At 39.1% G+C, this 24,510-nt stretch overlaps 1 protein-coding gene and 1 long non-coding RNA gene across 6 annotated transcripts in view; both read left to right on the forward strand.

Annotated features, from left to right (window-relative positions):
* LOC119505353 (zinc finger protein 782-like) overlaps window positions 1-24,510 on the forward strand; it is a 96,420-nt gene that overhangs the window by 54,565 nt on the left and 17,345 nt on the right. The gene's annotated exons all lie outside the window — the stretch shown is intronic.
* On the forward strand, window positions 3-23,849 carry LOC119505357. Its single transcript, XR_005210727.1, has 3 exons — window positions 3-30; window positions 821-879; window positions 23,624-23,849. It is a non-coding gene; the product is annotated as an uncharacterized LOC119505357 (long non-coding RNA).

Here is a 24,510-nt window from a genome sequence, read left to right on the forward strand (position 1 = left end):
CAGTGGATTTCATGGACCAAGAGGCAGAAGGTGGGGGAGCTGGGTTGAAAGGGTAAGTGGCTACACAGGAATAGCCACATCACTGGAGGACTTATGAGGGTATGATTACCAGGAAGACAGACTCAGCCAGAGCTGAGGAAATTCTGTCTCCATCCTCTTTAAAAGACTTCCCGTTTCCTTCAGTCTTCCCTCACTCCTTCCAGATTCTGAGTTGCTCTCATATGATGTCAGTCACCACATACAGCATCTAGAGATTGGCTGAGGCTCCCTCTATCTGGAATATAGAAAATCACAAAGTGATAGTGCAGGTAGAGGTTTTTATTTCTGACTCTTGAAAGCTTAATAAAATATTGGGCCACAGATGAGTGACTTTTCCAGGATCGTCTAGGATGGGGCTGGGAGCAGAGCACAGTGGTGTTCACTCTGTCTCAGTAAGTCACCAGAAGTGTCTTATCAAAAGTCCTTTTGTAGAACTGCAACCAGTTTAGAAGAAAAAGGTTAAGAAATTGTCTATCATTAAGCATCCCATTTTTTTCGTTCAGAATTTTCTGATTTTCTAACTTGATATAAGTGATGTTAATGTAGTATTAATATTAATCCTCTTTTAATTTTTTGTGAATGGATCAGAGGAGACATAAATTGTTAATAAATCAATAGGAAAATAGTTGAATTCACCCAATGAAAAACTGGGGTTAAGCCCATGTGATCATATTAGAGATACAGAAGCTCAGGTGCTGAAAGCTGATGTAAGATTTTTAGGCAGGCAGAAAAGGAGCTAACCAGATCTGTCGTGACTTCATTCCTCTTTTTTGTACCCCAGCTTATCGATCACAGTTCTCTACACTCTTCCATGAGGAGCAAAAAATGGACATATCTCTGGTGAGTTATTTCTTAAAGTATTTTTTATGATGGATTTTATAGGTGTTTAGGGGTCCACACATTAAAATGGAAAAGTAGGATTTGACATAGATCAGAATTATTTAGGGAAGATTATAGAAAAGCAGAATAGCAGGACAAAGGTGGCATATAGGAAGATGCAGGTCCTCTGATGTTGCAGATTTTCCAAAGTGGAGCTGCATGTTTGTTTCTGACCTTAGAGCCACAAAGAAAAGTCAGGCATATAATATTTGTTTAAAGATTTGAATTGATGGGAAGAATAAACCAAACTGATTCCTCATGGAAACGAAACACACTGAAGTCTGGAAAAAACATCTTGATATTTTTCATGTTGGTGACAGTGCAAATCTTTTCAGTAACAACATTGAAGTTGAAAAACCTGTCCTTGGTCCACTGAATTGCAGTGGAGCTTCTGTTGTCTATCAATTGACCATGTGGGTCTAATCTAAACTTCATATTCTGTGTCCTAGTTATCTATCTTTTGGCTTGAACTTCAGTGTTATAATTAGTGTGGCTTTATATTAAGTCTTTGTGCTGGTTTGGATATATTATATCCCCCACAAAAAGCCATGATCTTTTAACCTAGTCTTTGTTAGGTGGAATTTTTGATTGAGTGTTTCCATGGAGACATGACTCAATCAATTTTGGGCGAGACCTTTGATTAACTTATTTCCAGGGAGGTGTGGACCCTGCCATTCAGGGTGGATCTTGATTAATTCACTGGAGTATTTAAGAGAGCAGAAGAGCAAACCCAGACCTAGATGCTTGCTGATGCTTGGAGAAGCTTGGAAATGCAGACAGAAGGACGTTTGGTGATGTTACACTAAGAGATAAAGCCCAGAGTTTGCCCCAGAGAAGCTAAGAGAGGACCTGCAGACACTTAGAGAGAAACACCCTGGGAGAAAGAAGCAAGGATGCATAGGAGCTGAGAGAGAGGAGCTAAGATAGACTCTCAGAGACATTTTGGAGAAAACATTTTGGAGCAAAGGATAAGCAGACACCGGTCACATGCCTTCCCAGCTGACAGAGGTGTCCCAGATGCCATTGGCCTTTCTTCAGTGAAGGTATCCTCTTGTTGATGCCTTATGTTTGTTTTGAAAATATTTTAATCTATCCCTCATTTTTGAAGGACAGTTTTGCTGGATATAGAATTCTTGGTTGACAGTTTTTGTCTTTCAGTATCGTAAATATATCATACCACTGTCCTCTTGCCTCAATGATTTCTATAGAGAAAACTGTACACAGTCTTATCAAGCTTCCCTTGTATGTGATGGATTGCTTTTCTCTTGCTGCTTTCAGAATTCTCTCTTTGTCTTTGATATTGGACAATCTGATCACTAAGTGTCTTGGAACAGGTCTATTGAGATCTCTTCTGTTTGGGGTACATGGTGCTTCTTGAAATTTTCTGTCTTTCTTGAGAGTTAGGACATTTTCAGTGAATATTTCTTCATTATTCTTTCTGCCCCTTTTCCTTTCTCTTCTCCTTCTGGGATACCCATAACACATATATTTGTGCACTTCATGTTGTCATTCAGGAATGACCATACCTCAGGAGACCCTCTCATAAAAGGCTACATAGAGGCAGGGCTAATACTCTGCTCATATTTTTCCATTCTTTTTTACTATCTCTTCTTTTGTGTTATGAATTCAAATTTCTTGTCTTCCAGTTCACTGATCCTTTCTTCTGCCTGTTCAAATCTCCTGTTGTATCCCTCTATTCTGTTTTTTCATCTCTGCTGTTGTGCTTTTCATTTCCATAAGTTCTGCCATTTGGTTTTTCAAGTTTACGAATTCTTCTTTATGGTCATCCAGTGTCTTCTTATGTCCTTCATCTCTTTTACCATATCATCCCTCGGTTCAATGAATTGATTTTTTGAATTGATTTAGGAGATTTGTTTGAACATCTTTAGTTCTTCCTTCAGTTCACTGAACTGATTTAGGATTAGTCATCTCAATTCCTGTATCTCAGTTGAATTATTAGTTTGTCCCTTTGGCGCATCCAAATTTTCATGTTTCCTAGTATGGCTTGTTATCTTAAGCTGTCCAGGCATCTGATTTTCTGGATTAGTTCATTCTGGAGCTCATGTTCACTCTTTTACCTAGGGTTTTCTTGTTGGTTGGCTTTGTTCTCTACCTTTGGCATTCACTTCAACTTTTTCTAGACCTCTGGTTAGCTTCTATGTAGTTGATCAGAATTTTTCACCTCTGGTTTTTCTGTTTCTTGCCCTGCCTCTATGTAGCCTTTTTTGAGAGGGTCTCCTGAGGTATGGTCAACCCCAGTCAGGTTTTCCCAGTCTAGAGAGGCCCAGGTTTCAGGAGGAGAGTATGGAGTTTCCTTGAGAATGAGACCCTCCCATGAGGCCTTTAGACTCTGTGCTTTCCTGTCCTGTCCGGCAGGTGACACTTGCCAGCCTGCAGTTCCCCCACCAGTGTAAGGAAGTGCAGCGCCTTTAGTTCTCCCAGTAACTCTGACCCTGTCAGGAGCATGGCTGGCTGAAGCTACTTTCTGATTTCCTGCCCCTGGGGACTGAGTTCTTTGAAGGAGGGCTGCCAGTTGAGCTGGACCACGTTTTTTTGTAAAGAGCTACTTAGAATAACTACTTTAAAAGAGATAGAGTGAAAGAAAAAGAAAAAAAATTCCCTTTTATGGCCCTTCCCAGCCCTCAAGCTTGCCTAGTGCTTTAGGCTATTGTCTGGATAGTTACTCTCCAACCAGCTTTAATTCTGCCCTTGCCAGAGGACTATTGAAATGTAAAAAGATAAAGAGTCAGAGAGGGAGAATAGAAAAGGATCAAAATTAAGGAAAAAAAAAACAAGCCTTTTTGGAGCGAAGGAATGGGTGCCGCTTCTATGTGCCCCCTCTTCCCGGAGCCCAGCTTTCTGTAAGAGCTACTTGGAATAGTTATTTAAAAAAAAAAAAAAAAACAGGAAGAAAAAGGAGAAGGAAAAAAAAAAAAAAGAAATCCCCTTTTAAGGCCCTTTCCCAGCCCCCAAGCCTTGCCTAGTGCTTTAGGCTATTGTCTGGATAGTTACTCCCAACAGTTTTAATTCCAGCCTTTCCAGGGGCCTATGAAGTGTAAAAATAGAAGGAGTAAAAGAAAAAAAGCACCAGCCTTTTCCCTCCTCTTAGGGAAGATACAGCTAGGGAGTTATCTTCTGCACTTGAATTACTCCTTTGTCTCTGACTGTATTAACTCCCACCCTTGCCTGGATCACAGCCCTGAGAGCTGAAAATGCCTGAGGCTTTCTCCACTGAGGGACTCAGATTGACAGAGAAAAAAAAAGGGGAACAAAAGCCCCTTTTCAGAGCCAGTCTCTGGCCCCCTAGTTTCACTTGTCAGCCAGGTAGTGCCCGGTCTTCTGTGCTCCTTTTCTTAGGACACAGACTTTTTTGAGTATTCTAAGCACAGTTATATCCAGAAGCCTCTGTGTATTTTTTCCCCGTCAGCCCCACCTCCTCTCCACTGGGAGTGAGCTCCGGGTACTTTGCTGCTTATTAGGGGTTTGTCTGTGTTTATAGCTTGTATTCAGCAGTCCACATTTGTTATTTAAAACCCCAGTTGGAGCTAGGTTGAGTTATATTTGCTTGCTCATGACAGGGACGTTTGCTTTCTCCCACGGGGAGGTTTTGCTGCCATAGGAGAAAGGGACTCCCAGCACAGGTCTGCAGTTTTTACTTACAGCTTTTATGCTGCGATCTCAGCCATTTTCCACCCATTCCAGGCTGGTGTTCGATGTATGGACAGTCACTGTTGTCCCCCAGCAGTGGTTCCAGAGTATTTACTAGTTGTTCCTGGCTATTTACTAGTTGCTCTACAGGACGAACTAAAATCCATACCTCTCTGTGCTGCCATCTTGCCCTGCCCCCCATTCTGTAGATTTCAGTTTAATTTAATGATAAAGTCCTTTGAGGCCCAAAAGTTTTTAATTTTGAAGAGGTCAGATTTATCTATTTTTTTCTTTTGTTGCTTCTGCTTTGGGTGTAAAGTCTAAGAAACTATTGCCTAACACATGGTCTTGAAGATGCTTCCCATGTTTTCTCTAAGAGTTTAATAGTTCTAGCTCTTATATTCAGGTCTTTGTTTCATTTTGCGATATTTTAATATGTTTTGAGAAAACAGTCCTACTTCGTTCTTTTACATTAGGATATCCAATAGTCTCAGCACCATTTGTTGAAAAGAATATTCTCTCCCCATTGAATGGCTGTGGCACCCTCGCCAAAAATCAATGGACGTTGAGTTTGTTACTGGACTTTCAATTCTGTTCCACTGGTCTGTATATCTGTTCTTATGCCAGTACCACATTTAGTGTCTTGATTACTGTAGTTCTGCAATAAGTTTTGAAATCAGAACATTAGAGTTCTTCTATTTTGTTATATATATTTTATTTATCAAAAAATTAAAAAAAGACAAAAACAAAACAATTCAAACAAAAACAAAACAAAGGAATAAGAGAAACAAGTAACCTAAAATAACTACATTGCTTCCAACGTGTTCCTACCATACCCCAAGAAAATTAACAAACCAGAGTCATTCCTGAGCATTCCCATATCATTAAGATTACTCTCAATACCTTATCTGTTCTTATCAGATTATCATTCCTCCTTCACTAGTTGTTGTCTGTCTCTAGGTCCCCTGCAGTCTACAATATAAAACGTTTATTTTACATTTTTCAAAGAGTTCACATTAGTGTAACATACAATAGCTCTCTTTTTGTGCCTGACTTATTTCACTCAGCATTGTCTTCAGGTTTCATCCATGTTGTCATGTGTTTCAGGACATTGTTCCTTCTTACTGCAGTGTAGTATTCCATTGTGTGTATATACCACATTTTGTTTATCCACTCATCTGTTGAAGGACATTTGGATTGTTTCCGTCTCTTGGCAATTGTGAATAATGCCGCTGTGCACATTGGTGTGCAAATATCTCGTCACTGCTTTCAGATCTTCTGGGTATATACGGAGAAGTAAAATTGCTGAATCGGTAGGGTAACTCGATATCTAATTTTCTAAAGAACCGCCAGACTGTTTTCCAGAGTGGTTGTACCATTATACAGTCCCACCAGCAATTAATTAACAGTTCCACTTTCTCCACATCCTCTCCAGCATTTGTAGTTTCCTGTTTGTTTAATGGCAGCCGTTCTAATTGGTGTGAGATGATATCTCATTGTAATCTTAATTTGCATCTCCCTAATAGCTAGTGAAGATGGACATCTTTTCATGTGTTTTTTAGCCATTTGTATTTCTTCTTCAGAGAAATGTCTTTTCATGTCATTTACCCATTTTATAATTGGGTTGTTTGTACTATTGTCATGGAGTCGTAGAATTTCTTTATATATGCAAGATATCAGTCTTTTATCAGATACATGGTTTCCAAATATTTTTCCCATTGAGTTGGCTGCATCTTCACCTTTTTGAGAAATTCCTTTGAGGTGCAGAAGCTTTTGGTTTTGAGGAGTTCCCATTTATCTATTTTTTTCTTTCGTTGCTTGTGCTTTGGGTATAAGGTCTAAGAAGTTATCTCCTAATACAAGGACTTGAAGATGTTTCTCCATGTTATCTTATAGTAGTTTTATGGTACTCTCCCTTAAATTGAGGTCTTTGATCCCCTTTGAGTTAATTTTTGTATAGGATGTGGGGTAGAGGCCCTCTTTCATTCTTTTGGATATGGATATCCAGTTCTCCCAGCCCCATTTGTTGAAGAGACAGTTCTATCCCAGTTCAGTGGGTTTGGGGGCATTACCAAAAATCAGCTGACCATAGATCTGCAGGTCTATTTCCAAACTCTTGATTCAATTCCATTGATCAATATGTCTGTCTTTGTGCCAATACCATACTGTTTTGACTGCTGTGGCTTTATAGTAAGCTTCAAAGTCAGGAAGTTTAAGATCTCCCACTTCACATTTCTTTTTTAGAATGTTTTTAGCAATTCGAAGCACCTTTCCATTCCAAATAAATTTGATAAATAGCTTTTCCAAGTCTGCGAAGTAGGTTGTTGGAACTTTGATTGAAATTGCATTGAATCTGTAGATGAGTTTGGGTAGAATTGACATCTTAACATCATTTAGCCTTCCTATCCATGAACATAGAATATTTTTCCATCTTTTAAGTCCCCTTCTATTTCTTTTAGTAAAGTTATGTAATTTTCTATGTATAGGTCTTTTACATTCTTGGATAAGTTTGTTCCAAGGTACTTGGTTTTTCAGTTGCTATTGAGAATGAAATCTTTTTCTTGAGTGTCTTTTCAGTTAGGTCATTTCTAATATATAGAAACATTACTGACTTATGTGCATTAATCTTGTATCTCGCTATTTGCTTAATTTATTTATTAGCTCAACTAGCTATGTCGTTGATTTCTCTAGGTTTTCCAAATATAAGATCATATCATCTGCAAATAATGACAGTTTTACTTCTTCCTTTCCAATTTGGATGCCTTTTATTTTTTTTGTCTTGCCAGATTGCTCTGGCTACCACTTCTAGCACAATGTTGAATAACAGTGGTGACAGCAGGCATCCTTGTCTCATTCCTGATCTTATAGGGAAGGCTTTCATTCTCTCAATTGAGTGCTATGCTGGCTGTGTGTTTTTCATATATGCCCTTTTTCATACTGAGGAAGTTTCATTCACTTCCTAACTTTTTTTTTTTTTTTTTTTTTTTTAATCATCATTTTATTGAGATATATTCACATACCACGCAGTCATACAAAACAAATTGTACTTTCGATTGTTTACAGTACCATTACATAGTTGTACATTCATCACCTAAATCAATCCCTGACACCTTCATTAGCACACACACAAAAATAACAAGAATAATAATTAGAGTGAAAAAGAGCAATTGAAGTAAAAAAGAACACTAGGTACCTTTGTCTGTTTGTTTGCTTCCCCTACTTTTCTACACATCGATCCATAAACTAGACAAAGTGGAGTTTGGTCCTTATGGCATTCCCAATCCCACTGTCACCCCTCATAAGCTACATTTTTATACAACTGTCTTCGAGATTCATGGGTTCTGGGTTGTAGTTTAATAGTTTCAGGTATCCACCACCAGCTACCCCAATTCTTTAGAACCTAAAAAGGTTGTCTAAAATGTGCGTAAGAGTGCCCACCAGAGTGATCTCTCGGCTCGTTTTGGAATCTCTCTGCCACTGAAGCTTATTTCATTTCCTTTCACATCCCCCTTTTGGTCAAGAAGATGTTCTCCATCCCACGATGCCGGGTCTACATTCCTCCCCGGGAGTCATATTCCACGTTGCCAGGGAGATTCACTTCCCTGGGTGTCTGATCCCACGTAGGGGGGAGGGCAGTGATTTCACCTTTCAAGTTGGCTTAGCCAGAGAGAGAGGGCCACATCTGAGCAACAAAGAGGCATTCAGGAGGAGACTCTTAGGCACAAATACAGGGAGGCCTAGCCTCTCCTTTGCAGCAACCGTCTTCCCAAGGGTAAAACTTATGGTAGAGGGCTCAACCCATCAAACCACCAGTCCCCTATGTCTGTGGTCATGTTAGCAACCATGGAGGTGGGGTAGGCGAATACCCCTGCATTCTCCACAGGCTCCTCACGGGGGCACTACATCTTTTTTTTTTTTTTTTTTTTTTTTCCTTGTTTGTCTTTTTTCTTTTTTTTTTTTTTTTTAACTTTCCCTTCTTTTTTCAAATCAACTGTATGAAAAAAAAAGTTAAAAAGAAAACAAACATACAATAAAAGAACATTTCAAAGAGACCATAGCAAGGGAGTAAGAAAAAGACAACTAACCTAAGATAACTGCTTAACTTCCAACATGTTCCTACTTTACCCCAAGAAAGTTACATACTATAGCAACATTTCAGTGAACTTGTTCCTACTACATCCATCAGAAATTAACAGACCATAGTCATTTCTGGGCATCCCCAGAACGTTAAATAGCTTATCTGTTCTTCTTGGATTATTGTTCCCCCTTCCTTAATTGCTCTCTACTGCTAGTTCCCCTACATTCTACATTATAAACCATTTGTTTTACATTTTTCAAAGTTCACATTAGTGGTAGCATATAATATTTCTCTTTTTGTGCCTGGCTTATTTCGCTCAGCATTATGTCTTCAAGGTTCATCCATGTTGTCATATGTTTCACCAGATCGTTCCTTCTTACTGCCGCGTAGTATTCCATCGTGTGTATATACCACATTTTATTTATCCACTCATCTGTTGAATGGACATTTGGGTTGTTTCCATCTCTTGGCAATTGTGAATAATGCTGCTATGAACATTGGCGTGCAGATATCCGTTCGTGTCACTGCTTTCCGATCTTCCGGGTATATACCGAGAAGTGCAATCGCTGGATCGAATGGTAGCTCTATCTCTAGTTTTCTAAGGAACTGCCAGACTGACTTCCAGAGTGGCTGAACCATTATACAGTCCCACCAACAATGAATAAGAGTTCCAATTTCTCCACATCCCCTCCAGCATTTGTAGTTTCCTGTTTGTTTAATGGCAGCCATTCTAACCGGTGTTAGATGGTATCTCATTGTGGTCTTAATTTGCATCTCTCTAATAGCTAGTGAAGCTGAACATTTTTTCATGTGTTTCTTGGCCATTTGTATTTCCTCTTCAGAGAACTGTCTTTTCATATCTTTTGCCCATTTTATAATTGGGCTGTCTGTACTATTGTCATTGAGTTGTAGGATTTCTTTGTATATGCAAGATATCAGTCTTTTGTCAGATACATGGTTTCCAAAAATTTTTTCCCATTGAGTTGGCTGCCTCTTTACCTTTTTGAGAAATTCCTTTGAGGTGCAGAAACTTCTAAGCTTGAGGAGTTCCCATTTATCTATTTTCTCTTTTGTTGCTTGTGCTTTGGGTGTAAAGTCTAGGAAGTGGCCTCCTAATACAAGGTCTTGAAGATGTTTTCCTACATTATCTTCTAGGAGTTTTAATGGTACTTTCTTTTATATTGAGATCTTTGGTCCATTTTGAGTTAATTTTTGTGTAGGGGGTGAGGTAGGGGTCCTCTTTCATTCTTTTGGATATGGATATCCAACTCTCCCAGCCCCATTTGTTGAAAAGACCATTATGGCTCAGTTCGGTGACTTTGGGGGCCTTATCAAAGATCAGTCGGCCATAGATCTGAGGGTCTATCTCTGAATTCTCAATTCGATTCCATTGATCTATATGTCTATCTTTGTGCCAGTACCATGCTGTTTTGGCAACTGTGGCTTTATAATAAGCTTCAAAGTCAGGGAGTGTAAGTCCTCCCACTTCGTTTTTCTTTTTTAGAGTGTCTTTAGCAATTCGAGGCATCTTCCCTTTCCAAATAAATTTGATAACTAGCTTTTCCAAGTCTGCAAAGTAGGTTGTTGGAATTTTGATTGGGATTGCATTGAATCTGTAGATGAGTTTGGGTAGAATTGACATCTTAATGACATTTAGCCTTCCTATCCATGAACATGGAATATTTTTCCATCTTTTAAGGTCCCCTTCTATTTCTTTTAGTAGAGTTATGTAGTTTTCTTTGTATAGGTCTTTTACATCTTTGGTTAAGTTTATTCCTAGGTACTTGATTTTTTTAGTTGCTATTGAAAATGGTATCTTTTTCTTGAGTGTCTCTTCAGTTTGTTCATTTCTAGCATATAGAAACATTACTGACTTATGTGCATTAATCTTGTATCCCGCTACTTTGCTAAATTTGTTTATTAGCTCTAGTAGGTGTATCGTTGATTTCTCAGGGTTTTCTAGATATAAGATCATATCATCTGCAAACAATGACAGTTTTACTTCTTCTTTTCCAATTTGGATGCCTTTTATTTCTTTGTCTTGCCGGATTGCCCTGGCTAGCACTTCCAGCACAATGTTGAATAACAGTGGTGACAGCGGGCATCCTTGTCTTGTTCCTGATCTTAGAGGGAAGGCTTTCAGTCTCTCACCATTGAGTACTATGCTGGCTGTGGGTTTTTCATATATGCTCTTTATCATGTTGAGGAAGTTTCCTTCAATTCCTACCTTTTGAAGTGTTTTTATCAAAAAGGGATGTTGGATTTTGTCAAATGCTTTTTCAGCATCTATTGAGATGATCAATTGATTTTTCCCTTTCGAGTTTTTAATGTGTTGTAATACATTGATTGTTTTTCTTATGTTGAACCATCCTTGCATGCCTGGAATGAACCCCACTTGGTCATGGTGTATGATTTTTTTAATGTGTCTTTGGATTCGATTTGCAAGTATTTTGTTGAGGATTTTTGCATCTATATTCATTAGGGAGATTGGCCGGTAGTTTTCCTTTTTTGTAGCATCTTTGCCTGGTTTTGGTATTAGATTGATGTTAGCTTCATAAAATGAGTTAGGTAGTGTTCCATTTTTTTCAATGTTTTGAAAGAGTTTGAGTAAGATTGGTGTCAGTTCTTTCTGGAAAGTTTGGTAGAATTCCCCTGTGAAGCCATCTGGCCCTGGGCATTTATTTGTGGGAAGATTTTTGATGACTGATTGGATCTCTTTGCTTGTGATGGGTTGGTTGAGGTCTTCTATTTCTTCTCTGGTCAGTCTAGGTTGTTCATATGTTTCCAGGAAATTGTCCATTTCTTCTACATTATCCAGTTTGTTGCCATACAGTTGTTCATAATATCCTCTTATAATTTTTTTAATTTCTTCAGGATCTGCAGTTATGTCACCTTTTTCATTCATTATTTTGTTTATATGGGTCTTCTCTCTTTTTGATTTTGTCAGTCTAGCTAGGGGCTTGTCAATCTTGTTGATCTTCTCAAAGAACCAACTTTTGGTGATATTTATCCTTTCTATTGTTTTTTTGTTCTCTATGTCATTTATTTCTGCTTTAATCCTTGTTATTTCTTTTCTTGTACTTGGTTTAGGATTGGTTTGCTGTTCATTTTCTAGCTTCTTCAGTTGATCCATTAGTTCTTTGATTTTGGCTCTTTCTTCCTTTTTAATATATGCGTTTAGTGCTATAAATTTCCCCCTTAGCACTGCTTTTGCTGCATCCCATAGGTTTTGGTATGTTGTGTTCTCATTTTCATTCGTCTCTATATATTTAGCAATTTCTCTTGCTATTTCTTCTTTAACCCACTGATTGTTTAGGAGTGTGTTGTTTAACCTCCAGGTATTTGTGAATTTTCTAAGTCTCTGATGGTTATTGACTTCTAATTGTATTCCATTGTGGTCAGAGAATGTGCTTTGAATAATTTCAATCTTTTTAAATTTATTGAGGCTTGTTTTATGTCCCAGCATATGATCTATTCTGGAGAAAGTTCCGTGAGCACTAGAAAAGTATGTGTATCCTGGTGATTTGGGATGTAATGTCCTGTAGATGTCTGTTAAATCTAATTCATTTATCAGATTGTTTAGGTTTTCAATTTCCTTATTGGTCTTCTGTCTGGTTGATCTATCTATAGGAGAGAGTGATGTGTTGAAGTCTCCCACAATTATTGTGGAAACATCAATTGCTTCCTTTAGTTTTGCCAATGTTTCTCTCATGTATTTTGTGGCACCTTGATTGGGTGCATAGACATTTACGATTGTTATTTCTTCTTGCTGAATTGCCCCTTTTATTAGTATGTAGTGGCCTTCTTTGTCTCTCAAAACATCCCTGCATTTGAAGTCTATTTTATCTGAGATTAATATTGCTACACCTGCTTTCTTTTGGCTGTAGCTTGCATGAAATATTTTTTTCCATCCTTTCACTTTCAGTTTCTTTGTGTCCCTGTGTCTAAGATGAGTCTCTTGTATGCAACATATTGATGGTTCATTTTTTTTGATCCATTCTGCGAATCTATATCTTTTAATTGGGGAGTTTAATCCATTTACATTCAACGTTAAAACCGTGAAGGCATTTCTTGAATCGGCCATCTTATCCTTTGGATTATGTTTGCCATATTTTTCCCTCTCTCTATTAATATCCTTTATTGTACCCATACCGAATCTCTTTAGTACTGAACCTTTCTCCAAGTCTCTCTGTCCTGTCTTTGTTTCTCTGTCTGTAGGGCTCCCTTTAGTATCTCCAGTAGGGCAGGTCTCTTGTTAGCAAATTCTCTCAGCATTTCTTTGTCTGTGAAAAATTTAAGCTCTCCCTCAAATTTGAAGGAGAGCTTTGCTGGATAAAGTATTCTTGGCTGGAAATTCCTCTCACTCAGAATTTTAAATATATCGTGCCACTGCCTTCTCGCCTCCATGGTGGCTGCTGAGTAGTCACTACTTAGTCTTATGCTGTTTCCTTTGTATGTGGTGAATTGCTTTTCTCTTGCTGCTTTCAGAACTTGCTCCTTCTCTTCTATGTTTGACAGTGTGATCAGTATATGTCTCGGAGTGGGTTTTTTTGGATTTATTCTATTTGGAGTTCGCTGAGCATTTATGATTTGTGTATTTATGTTGTTTAGAAGATTTGGGAAGTTTTCCCCAACAATTTCTTTGAATACTCTTCCTAGACCTTTACCCTTTTCTTCCCCTTCTGGGACACCAATGAGTCTTATATTCGGACGTTTCATATTATCTATCATATCCCTGAGGTCCATTTCGAGTTTTTCAATTTTTTTCCCCATTCTTTCTTTTATGCTTTTCATTTTCCATTCTGTCATCTTCCAGGTCACTGATTCGTTGTTCAACTTCCTCTAGTCTTGTACTATGAGTGTCCAGAATCTTTTTAATTTGGTCAACAGTTTCTTTAATTTCCATAAGATCATCCATTTTTTTATTTAGTCTTGCAATGTCTTCTTTATGCTCTTCTAGGGTCTTCTTGATTTCCTTCATATCCCGTACTAGGGTCTCATTGTTCATCTTTAGTTCTTTGAGTAGCTGCTCTAGGTGTGTCTCTTCTGGTCTTTTGATTTGGGTGCTTGGGCTTGGGTTATCCATATCGTCTGGTTTTTTCATATGCTTTATAATTTTCTGTTGTTTTTGGCCTCGTGGCATTTGCTGACCTTGATAGGGTTCTTTTAGGGTTTGTAGACCAGTTGAAGTCCTTATCTCTAATTTATCAGATCTACAGCTTCGTGGAGTACACTTTCTCTAACTAACCAGCAGGTGGCGTCCACGAGCCACCTGTTCTCCACAAGCCAGATCTCCCCTGCTTAGCCTTTTTGGTGAGTGGGGGAGTGAGTCTTGTGGGGCCCAATTGGTGTCCCAAGCTTGCGTGTGTAGTTGGTGTTGCCTGCCCTGTATGTGGGGCGTGTTTCTGGGCAGTCGGGGAGGGGGGGTGGCCCTAACAATCAAATCTCCCTGATGATCCTAGAGTTTTTAAAGCTACTGCAATAGTCTAATCCTTCAGTTCAGTCCTGCCACAGTTTGTCTCTGCCACTGACCCACAAGTCTTTGGTATTGGCGTATGGCTCCTGAGACTTGCAAGTGGGCCCCTCTTCCAGGCTGTGCACCCCGGGTCCTCTGTTGAGGGATGACTGTGCTATGTCACAGGTGAGTGCCGTCCCCCCAGGGCAGTTCTGGGCTGCTGGGCTGTGTTGGGAGGCTCCCAGTCTGCTCAAATGATGGCTGAATGGGGCTCTGTTAATTCACACTGCTCCCACTTCCCAGCTCTGGGACATTCAGCTGAGGTTGCAGGGAAGGCTAATGTCCACGCCCAGTTTTGTGGTGTGTGCCTGTTATTTGAAGCACTTCCGTCACACTGGGTTGTCTGGGGCAGCTCTGGGCTATGGGGCTGGCGATGGGCAGGAGTGTTTCCTGTCCACCAGGATGGTGGCTGTGAGCGGACACCCCCCCTTTTCTTGGGAAGTTGTGTTGTTTAGTGAATTTTCTCAGCCACTGGATTATTGCCTTTTGTCTCAGAGCTCTCTTAGTTCTGCTCTTGACTTGACGTGCCCAAATTTCAATTCTTTGAAGCTTTCTGTATTGAGCTTCTTAGAGTAATTGTTTTAGAAAAGCAAAAAGGATTTAAAAAAAAAAAAAAAAAAAAAACGGCCCTCCTCAGAGATCTAATGGGTTATTGAAATGCTAATAGACAAAGCAACCAGGGCCATTAAGGAAAGGTGCCCAGGGCAGAGAGATCAGCCTTGCTTCGGGATTTGCATATGCGCCTCAAGGCCTGATCTCCGCCCTTCCCCTTTCTGTGTTCACCAGAACTCCAAAAATCCTCTGCTTTTATTTTGGAGTTTTTCGTGTTGTTTTTTTTCTATGCCTGTCTCCTCTCTGCTGGGCTGGCTGCTCTCAGAGTCTCTGGTGTCTGGCCTCAGTCTATCTATGGTTGGAGTTTGAATCAGTAGAATGAGTTTCCGATAAGAGCAGCCACTGCAATTCTCCCTTCTCCTTCCTGGAGCTGACAGCCCCTCCTCCCCCGGGACTGAGCCTGGCAGGGAGGGGCGCGGGTCCCCTGGCCGCAAAAACTTACAGATTTCGCTGATCTCAGCAGTTCCACGTTTTCATGAGTGTTGTATGAAGTATGCCCAAAGACAGATTGCTCTGTGGTGTCCAGTCCACGCAGTTCCTGGCTTTTTACCTACTTTCCTGGAGGAGTAACTAAAACATACAGCTCACCAGTCTGCCATCTTGCCCCGCCCCCACTTCCTAACTTTTGAAGTGGTTTTATCAAGAAAGGATGCTGGGTTTCATTGAATGCTTTTTCACCATCTATTGAGATGATCATTTGATTTTTCCCTTCTGATTTGTTACTGTGTTGTATTATACTGATTGATTTTCTTATGTTGAACCATCCTTGCCTGCCTGGGATGAACCCCACTTGGTCATGGTGTATGATTTTTTTAATGTCTTTGGATTTGATTTGCAAGTATCCATTAGGGAGATTGGCCTGTAGTTTTCCTTTCTTGCAGCATCTTTACCTGGTTTTGGTATTAGAATGATTTTAGCTTCATAAAATGAGTTAGGTAATGTTCCATTTTATTCAATTTTTTGAAAGAGTTTAAATAAGATTGGTGTCAGTTCTTTTTTGGAAAGTGGTAGAATTCCCCTGTGAAGCCATCTGACCCTGGGCTCTTATTTATGGGAAGCTTTTTGTTGACTGATTGGTTCTCTTTTCTTGTGACTGGTTTGTTGAGGTCTTCTATTTCTTCTCTGCTCAGTCTAGGTTGTTCATATGTTTCCAGGACATTATCCATTTCCTCTAAATTATCTAGTTTGTTGGTATACTATTGTTCATAGTGTCCTCTTATGATTTTTTTTATTTCTTTGGCATCTGCAGTAATGTCCTTTCTCTCATTCATTATTTTATTTGGGTCTTCTTTTTTTTTTTTTTCTTTTTTTTTTCTATTTCGTCAATCTAGCTAAGGGCTTGTCAATCTTGTTGATCGTCTCAAAGAACCACCTTTTAGTTTTATTTATTCTATTTTTTGTTGTTGTTGTTCTGCAGTTCGTTTATTTCTGCTTTAATCCTTGTTAATTCTTTTATTCTACTTGGTTTAGTATTAGTTTCCTATTCATTTTCTAGTTTCTTCAGTTGATCCATTAGTTCTTTGATTTTTAGCTCTTTCTTTTTAATGTATGTATTTAGAGCTATAAATTTCCCCCTCAATACCACCTTCACTGCATCAGTTTTGTTTTGTTTTTTTTAATTTTATTTTGAAATAAATTCAAACTTATGGGAACAGTTGCAAAAACAATACAAACCCCATACACAGAACTCCAGCATATCCCAACCCCCCTTTCCCGATACCCCAATCCACCAACTTTAACATCCTGTCACACCACCATTTCTTTCTTTACCTCCCTCCCTTCCTCCCTCCCTCCCTATCATTCATCATCTATTGCTCTGTCTTCTGAACATATGAGAGCAAGCTGCACACATCCTTGAACAAACAATATAATTCATGTATACATTTCCCATGAACAAGAACATTCTTTTATGCAGTCACATTAAGTGCAGCTAAGAAGTTCAAGAAATTCAGCGTTGATACAAAACTTACATTATATATTTATTTTTCTTATGTCCCAACTGTGTCCCTTTGGGCCTCCTCTCTTCCATCCTCAGATCCCATCCAGGATCATCCTTGGCATTGAATTGTCATTGTCTATTTAGACTGTCTTTTTTTTTTTTTTTTTCACTTGTGGAAACATATATACAGCCTAAATCTTCCTATTCTAACCCCTCCCTAGCATTCCATTAGTGGGATTAATCACCTTCAGAATGTTGCAATGCCATCACCTTCCCACCATCCGTTACTAGAAATCTCCCTTCACCCCGAACACCCTACACTCATTTCTTAACTCCCCATTACCCCCTCCCCTGCTTCTCATAACTTATACTCTACTTTTCTTCTCTATGGTCATATTCTCTGATACTTTCTTTGTGTTTACCATGGGGCTTAAATTTAACATCTTAAATCTATAACAATCTTGTTTTTCTTTGACACGAACTTAACTTCAATAGGACACCTAAACTATGTTCCTATACTCCTCCATTCCCCCACCTTTATGTAGTTCTTGTCAAAAATTACATATTTTACATTGAGTCCAAAACCACTGATTTATCATTACAGTTTATGTATTTTAGATCCTGTAGGAAGTAAATAGTGGAGTTACAAATCAAAAATACAGTAGTATTGGTTTTTATATTTACAATGTGATCTTTACTGGAAATCTTTATTTCTTCATGTGGTTTCAGTCAATTGTTTAGTGTCCCTTCCTTTCAGCCTGCACAGTTCCCTTTAGCATTTCTTATAGAACTGATCTACTAGTGATGAAGTCCCTCAGCTTTTGATTATCCGGGAATGTTTTCATCTCCCCCTCATTTTTAAGCTCCAGGTGTTTGTGAATTTTCTAAGTCTCTGATGGTTATTGACTTCTAATTGTATTCCATTGTGGTCAGAGAATGTGCTTTGAATAAATTCAGTTGTTTTTTTTTTTTTTTAATTTATTGAGGCTTGTTGTATGTCACAACGTATGGTCTATTCTGGAGAAGGATCTGTGATCACTAGAGAAGAATGTGTGTCTTGGTGATTTGGGATGTAATGTTCTATATATGTCTGTTAAATTTCTCTATGTCTCTCTCTCCTTTCTGTGTTTCTCTGTCTGTAGGGCTCCCTTTAGTATCTGAAGTAAGGCAGGTCTTTTATTAGCAAAATCTCTCAGCATTTGTTTGTGAAAAATTTAAGCTCTCCCTCAAATTTGAAGGAGAGTTTTGCTGGATAAAGTATTCTTGGCTGGAAATTTTTCTCTCTCAGAATTTTCAATATGTCATGCCACTGCCTTCTCATCTCCATGGTGGCTGCTGAGTAGTCACTACTTAGTCTTATGTTGTTTCCTTTGTATGTGGTGAATTGCTTTTCTCTTGCTGCTTTCAGAACTTGCTCCTTCTCTTCAGTATTCGATAGTCTGATCAGAATATGTCTTGGAGTGGGTTTATTTGGATTTATTCTATTTGGAGTTTGCTGGGCATTTATGCTTTGTGTATTTATATTGTGTAGAAGGTTTGGGAAGTTTTCCCCAACAATTTCTTTGAATACTCTTTCTAGGCCTTTACCCTTCTCTTCCCCTCTAAGACTCCAGTGAGTCTTAAATTTGGACGTTTTATTTTGTCTGTCGTATCCCTGAGATCTATTTTAATTCTTTCAGTTTTTTCCCCCGTTCTTTCTTTTGTTCTTTCATTTTCAATTCTGTGGTCCACGAGGACACTGAGTCTTTGTTCACCTTCCTCTAGTCTTGTACTATGAGTTTCCATAGTCTTTTTAATTTGGTCAGCGATTTATTTCCATAAGAGTATCTATTTTTTTTTATTTACCCTTGCAAGTTCTTCTTTATGCTCTTCTAGGGTCTTCTTCATGTCCTTTATATCCTATGCGATGCTCTTCTTCATGTCGTTTATATCTGTGCTATGGTCTCACTGTTTGTCTTTAGTTCTTTACTTCAAGTACTGTGTCTCCTCTGATCTTCTGATTTGGGTGTTTGGGTTTGGGTTCTCCATATCATCTGTTTTTTTCATATGCTTTAAAACTTTCTGTTGTTTTTGGCCTCTTGGCATTTGCTTTACTTGATAGGGTTCTTTCAGGATATAAAAAACCCCAGTCTCTAATTTGTCAGATCTACAGATTGGTGGCGTACACTTTCTCTAACTAACCAGCAGATGGCATCCACGAGTCACCTATTCCCCTCAAGTCAGTTCTCCCCAAGTTTGTGTTTGTGGTGTGTGGGTATCTGATTCTTGTGGGGTTCAATTGGTGCACCAAGTTTGGGTGTGTTGTTGGTGCTGTCTGCCGTGAATGTGGGGCATGTGTCTGAGTGGTTAGGGAGGGAGGGCAGCTTTAATAATCAAACCTCCCAGGAGTTCCCGGAGATTTAAGGCTGTTGCTAGAGTCTAAACCTTCATTTCAGTCTCGCCACAGATCGTCTCTGTCACTGACTGACAAGTCCTTTGTATTGGCATAGGTTCCCTGGAATTTCCGAGCGGGTCCCCATTCCCAGCTGTGCTCTTCCAGGACCTCTGCTGAGGGAAGGTTGTGCCATGTCACTAGTGTGCGCCAGCCCACCAGGGAAGCCCTGGGCTGCTGGGCGATGCAGGGGCATCCCCAGCCTCCTGTAAAGATGGCTGAATGGGGCGTGTTAATTTCCCCCTTTTCACTGAGCTCTGCTTTCCCAGCTCTGGGACAATTAGCTTTGGGTGCACTAAAGGCCGCTGTCCACGGCCGATATTGTGGCGTGTGTGTGGTGATGCGGGAAACACTCCCTGTCACACTGGGACCCTTGGCGCAGCTCTGGGCTGTGGCTCCGTGGCTCTGGCTCCAGGCAGGAGCATCCCCAGCCCACTGGGAAGATGGCTGCAAGGGGCTTGGTTTCTTTCGCCTTGTGGCTCCCCTGTGCCCTCTTGGCTCCGAGACAATTAGCAGCGGGTGAAGCAAGGGTTGTCTTCCACACCAGATACTGAGGCATTCCCAAGGTCTGCTCCTGCCACACTTCACTGCGCGGTTCTAGCCACTGTATCCGCAGCTGCTCCCAGGTTTTGTTTTGTTTTGTTTTTAAAAAGAACTAGCCCATCTCCAAACACCAACCCACGGTTTCCTGACACCGTAGCGCAGCCACTGGACTTTCAACGGGCTCACTCACTCGTTTCAGAACGCAGACTCCCAGTTTCACCAAATGCATGGTCCCTGTAAATTTAGCAGACCTTGTTTGGCTGGTGCATTGCTGGAACTTCCAATCTATTTTTCTTAATTCAATTTTATTGGTATATATTCACATACTATGTATTCATACAAAGCATACATTCAGTTGTTCACAGTACCACTATATAGTTGTGCTTCATCACCAAAATTAATTTTTGAATGTTTTCATTACTACACACACAAAAATAATAAGAATAAAAATTCAAGTGAAAAAGAACAATTAAAGTAAAAAAGAACACTGGGTGCCTTTTTTTTTTTGGCCCCCATTTTTCTCTTTATCCATCCATATGCTGGACAAAGGGAAGTGTGGTCCATATGCCTTTCCCAATCACATTGTCACCCCTCATAAGCTACATTTTTATACAATTGTCTCCAAGATTCAAGGGTTCTGGGTTGTAGTCTGATAGTTTCAGGTATTTACTGCTAGCTATTCCAATTCATTAAAACCTAAAAAGGGTTGTCTATATTGTGTGTAGGAGAGTCCACCAGAGTGACCTCTCAGCTCCTTTTGGAATCTCTCTGCCGCTGAAGCTTATTTCATTTCCTTTCACATCCCCCTTTTGGTCAAAAAGATGTTCTCCATCCCACGATGCCGAGTCTAGATTCCTCCCCAGGAATCATATTCCACGTTGCCACGGAGATTCACTCCCCTGGGTGATAACTGATCATTTTTTAAGTTTATTTTTTTTATTGTGGTAACATAATCATATAACATATAACATATAACCAATTTTAAGTGTACAGTTCAATGGTATTATATTTATGATGTTGTGCTACCATCACCACCATCCATTACTAAAACTCTTTCATCACCCAAAACAAAAACTCTGTACCCATCAAAAATAAGTCTCCATTTCCCCTCCCCCCATCCTGTAACTGCTAATCTGCCTGTCTCTGTGAAGTTGCTTATTCTAGATATGTCATATAAGTGGAATCACATAACATGTGTCCTTATGTGTCTGGCTTATTTCACTTAGCATGATATTTTTGAGGTACATCCTTGTTGTGGCATTAATCAGAATGTCACTCTTTTTAATGGCTGAATGACAACTGACCATTATTCAGTTGCTATCAGGTCTGAGTGAAGATGTTTGATAATGTTATATGTTTTCCAAAATAGGAACAGTTTAGACCCATTTTGGGATTTCCTTCCCCCACACTGAAAACAAAAATGCAAGTGAATTCTCCAGATCTTCATAAGGTACACAAGTAAACAGCACCATCTAGTGTGTTCCTCGTGTGACTTCACAAAATTCTTTATTTGTAAGCTGTTTGTCAGTTCTTCTAGATAGAAGTTGATTCTTACCTGTAAGTTTAATGAACCAAACTGATAACATGAAACATGATGTGAATTCTAATTCATTTTTTTCCAACATACCAGAGTAAATCAGACAAATTCGTGCACTGTTAGGTTTGATCATACTTTTGAGCTATTTCTGTTCTACGTTTTCAACAGCAAGAAAAAGAGATGATGAGTTGTGGCTTTTTTTTGTCTTAACATATGTGAGTTATAACTGGGAAGAACTCTGTTCTAGGGGCTGGGGTTACAGAGAACAAGCTCCTTCATCTTGAGAATTAGCTCTGGGTGACCAAAATCACCACCATCTATTGGAATCAGTATAAGTTACAACATATTTCATTACGAGCTGGAGAACAGCATACGGTCAGCTGAAGGCAAAGAGGGAAATGTATTACTAGGATTCAAAGTCAAGAGCAGAGATGCAGTTGGACCTCGGGAATGAACTGGAACCGGACTCAACTGTATCAGGAACTCTTTCCTCCTTCTTGTCTGCTTGGTTCTCTCTCTGTCTCAGCAGGCTGCATTTCTGTGCTCCCCAGGCAACATGGCAGAATATGGCTTCTCTCGGTTTGTGCCTTTGCATCTGTCCTAGGAGACTAATCAGGCTGAGGTTGGAAAGAGGGGTTGAGGGGACTGGGAGCCAGCCCAGCAAGTTCCCTACACTTGGCCTTTTAGGGATCATCTAATCTAGTCTGTCTCTCTCTCACACATACACTCTGGTGGTCCATGCAGTCCATAAGTGTACAGAGGAGAGCACCAGGGTCCGCCTCCCATCATTCCCACTTCCCTCTTCACCAGGGGCAGCAACCATTACCAATCTATATGTATATGAATATATCAGTTTCATTTTTGTTTTACTTAAATTGGATTGTAGTATATGCATTGTTCTGATATTTGCTTTTTTAGTTAAAAATATGTCTTAGAGAGCTTTCCATGTTAGTACACATAAATCTACCTTATTCTTTCTATAAATTATAATGGATATTTCCTAATTTACATAACCACTTTAGTGTTGACAGATAATTAAGTTGGGTCTATTTTGATATTACAAACAAACATGCAGTCGTGACCATCTCTGTGTGCATTTTAAAGTATTTCTTTAGGATGTAATCCCTAAAGTGGAATTACTATGGATAAGGGTATTCTTTGTACAGTTTTGAAAGACACTGGCAAATTTACCTCCAAAGGCTATGGCAATTTCAGTTCTCATCAACAGTGTCTTAGTGCACCAATAATAACAATATCATTAATTAAGCACTTACTATGTGCCAGGCATTGTTCTAAGGTCTTTACGAACATGAAGTTACTTAATCCTCACACTAACCCCAACTAACATATTATTACTTCATATGAGGATACTGAGGCAGAGAGAGGCTAATTGACATCTCCACCAATGCTGAATGTTTTCATTCTTCTCAATCTGATTAGGGTGGAGAGGATAAATTATGTTTTATTTTTTATTATACTTATTTGCATTTTCTTCATTACAAGTGAGGTTGAGCATTTTATCCTAGATTTATCACTAATTTTATTTGCTTCTATAATAGACTTGTTCTATAATAAACTTGTTCCTATCACTTGCCCATTTTTCCCTTGGATTATTTATATTTTCTTATTGACCTATGGGAGTTCTTTATATATATCCAGGTAACAGTTCTTTCTTTAGCTGTGTAAATATTTCTTCCAAATCAAAAACTTTGACCTTTTTCTGGTATCCTGAGACATGTAAAAGTTTCCATTTTTGTTCAGTCAGATCTGTCAGTTTTTCTCAATGGTTCCATGTCTTTCCATCCAAGTTATTATAAAAATATTCCATGATACATTTTACAATACTTGTATGGTTTAGTTTTCAAGTTTGGATATTTGGTTGACCTTGAATTTATTTTTGTATGTGTTATAAAGAGTGAAGTAACCTTATTTTTTCCCAGATATATTGCCAATTTCCCACCAACCCAAGATATTTAAACAATTATTTTTTTTTCCTTCTTGGATTGGGGGATGGTTTTCACAGAGCACCTTATTGTCATAAACAAACAAACAAATAAGAGGTTCATGATGGAGCAATTCTGATGGTATCTTTGGAACTAAGGACTTTGATAAATCCAGTTCTGTGCACTTGAGGTACAGATTTACAAAAGCACAACCAAAGAAGGTTTCACCATAGTTCCAGTATAAGGGTATAGGCATGTGGAACCCAGGGAGTTTGAACAGTGACAGTCAGTACCAGATTCACATTGCAAGCAGAAGTATCAGCAAAAACAGTATTATCCATCACTGTAAATGAATCTTACTAATTTGAACTTTATTGGTTTGATAGCTTTGGTCAAATTTTGTTGAATTGTTGTTTTATAGTTTGGTTTTATTGTTTATTGAAAATACTTCTGCTTCAGGGTCTTCACACTGGAATGCACTTTCCCCAGAAACACACGTAGCATGCCCCTCTTATCTCCTTCCGATCTTTAATCAAATGTCCTCTTACCAGCGTGAGCTTGTCACAGTCAAGAGGGACACTTTGAAGCATGCACAGAAGCTGACAGAGTAGCTGCAGATGAGAGACAGTTTGAAGACGGCCTTTGAAAATAGACTTTTGCTCCAGAGAAGCTAAGAGAGGACAAATGCCCCAAGAGCAACTGAGAGTGACATTTTTGAGGAGCTGAAGCCTAGAGAGGAATGTCCTGGGAGAAAGCCATTTTGAAACCAGAACTTGGAGCAGACGCCAGCCACGTGCATTCCCAGTGAAGGTACCTGATTGTTGATGTGTTACCTTGGACACTTTATGGCCTTAAGACTGTAACTGTGTAACCAAATAAACCCCCTTTATAAGAAAAAAAAATGTTCCCTTACCAGGAAGAATGAAAGAGGGCCCCTATCTCACACTTTATACAAAAATTAACTCAAAATGGATCAAAGACCTAAATAAAGAACCAGGGCCATAAAACTCCTAGAGGAAAACGTAGGGAAGCATCTTCAGGACCTTGTGGTAGGCAATGGTTTCTTAGATTTTACACCCAAAGCACAAGCATGAAAGAGGAAATAGATAAATGGGACCTCCTCAAAACTAAAAACTTTTGTTTTTCAAAGGACTTTGTCAAGAAATTGAAAACGAAACCTACTCAATGGGAGAAAATATTTGGAAACCACATACCCAATAAAGGTTTAATAAATATAAAGAAATCTTACAACTCAACGATAAAAAGACAAACAACCCAATTTAAAAATGGGCAAAAGACTTACCAGTAAGATGTTCCCTCATCATCCTAATTAAAATTCCAACTCG

Source organism: Choloepus didactylus, chromosome 10 (assembly GCF_015220235.1).
Source record: "Choloepus didactylus isolate mChoDid1 chromosome 10, mChoDid1.pri, whole genome shotgun sequence".
In the NCBI taxonomy this organism is placed as follows: Eukaryota; Metazoa; Chordata; class Mammalia; order Pilosa; family Megalonychidae; genus Choloepus; species Choloepus didactylus.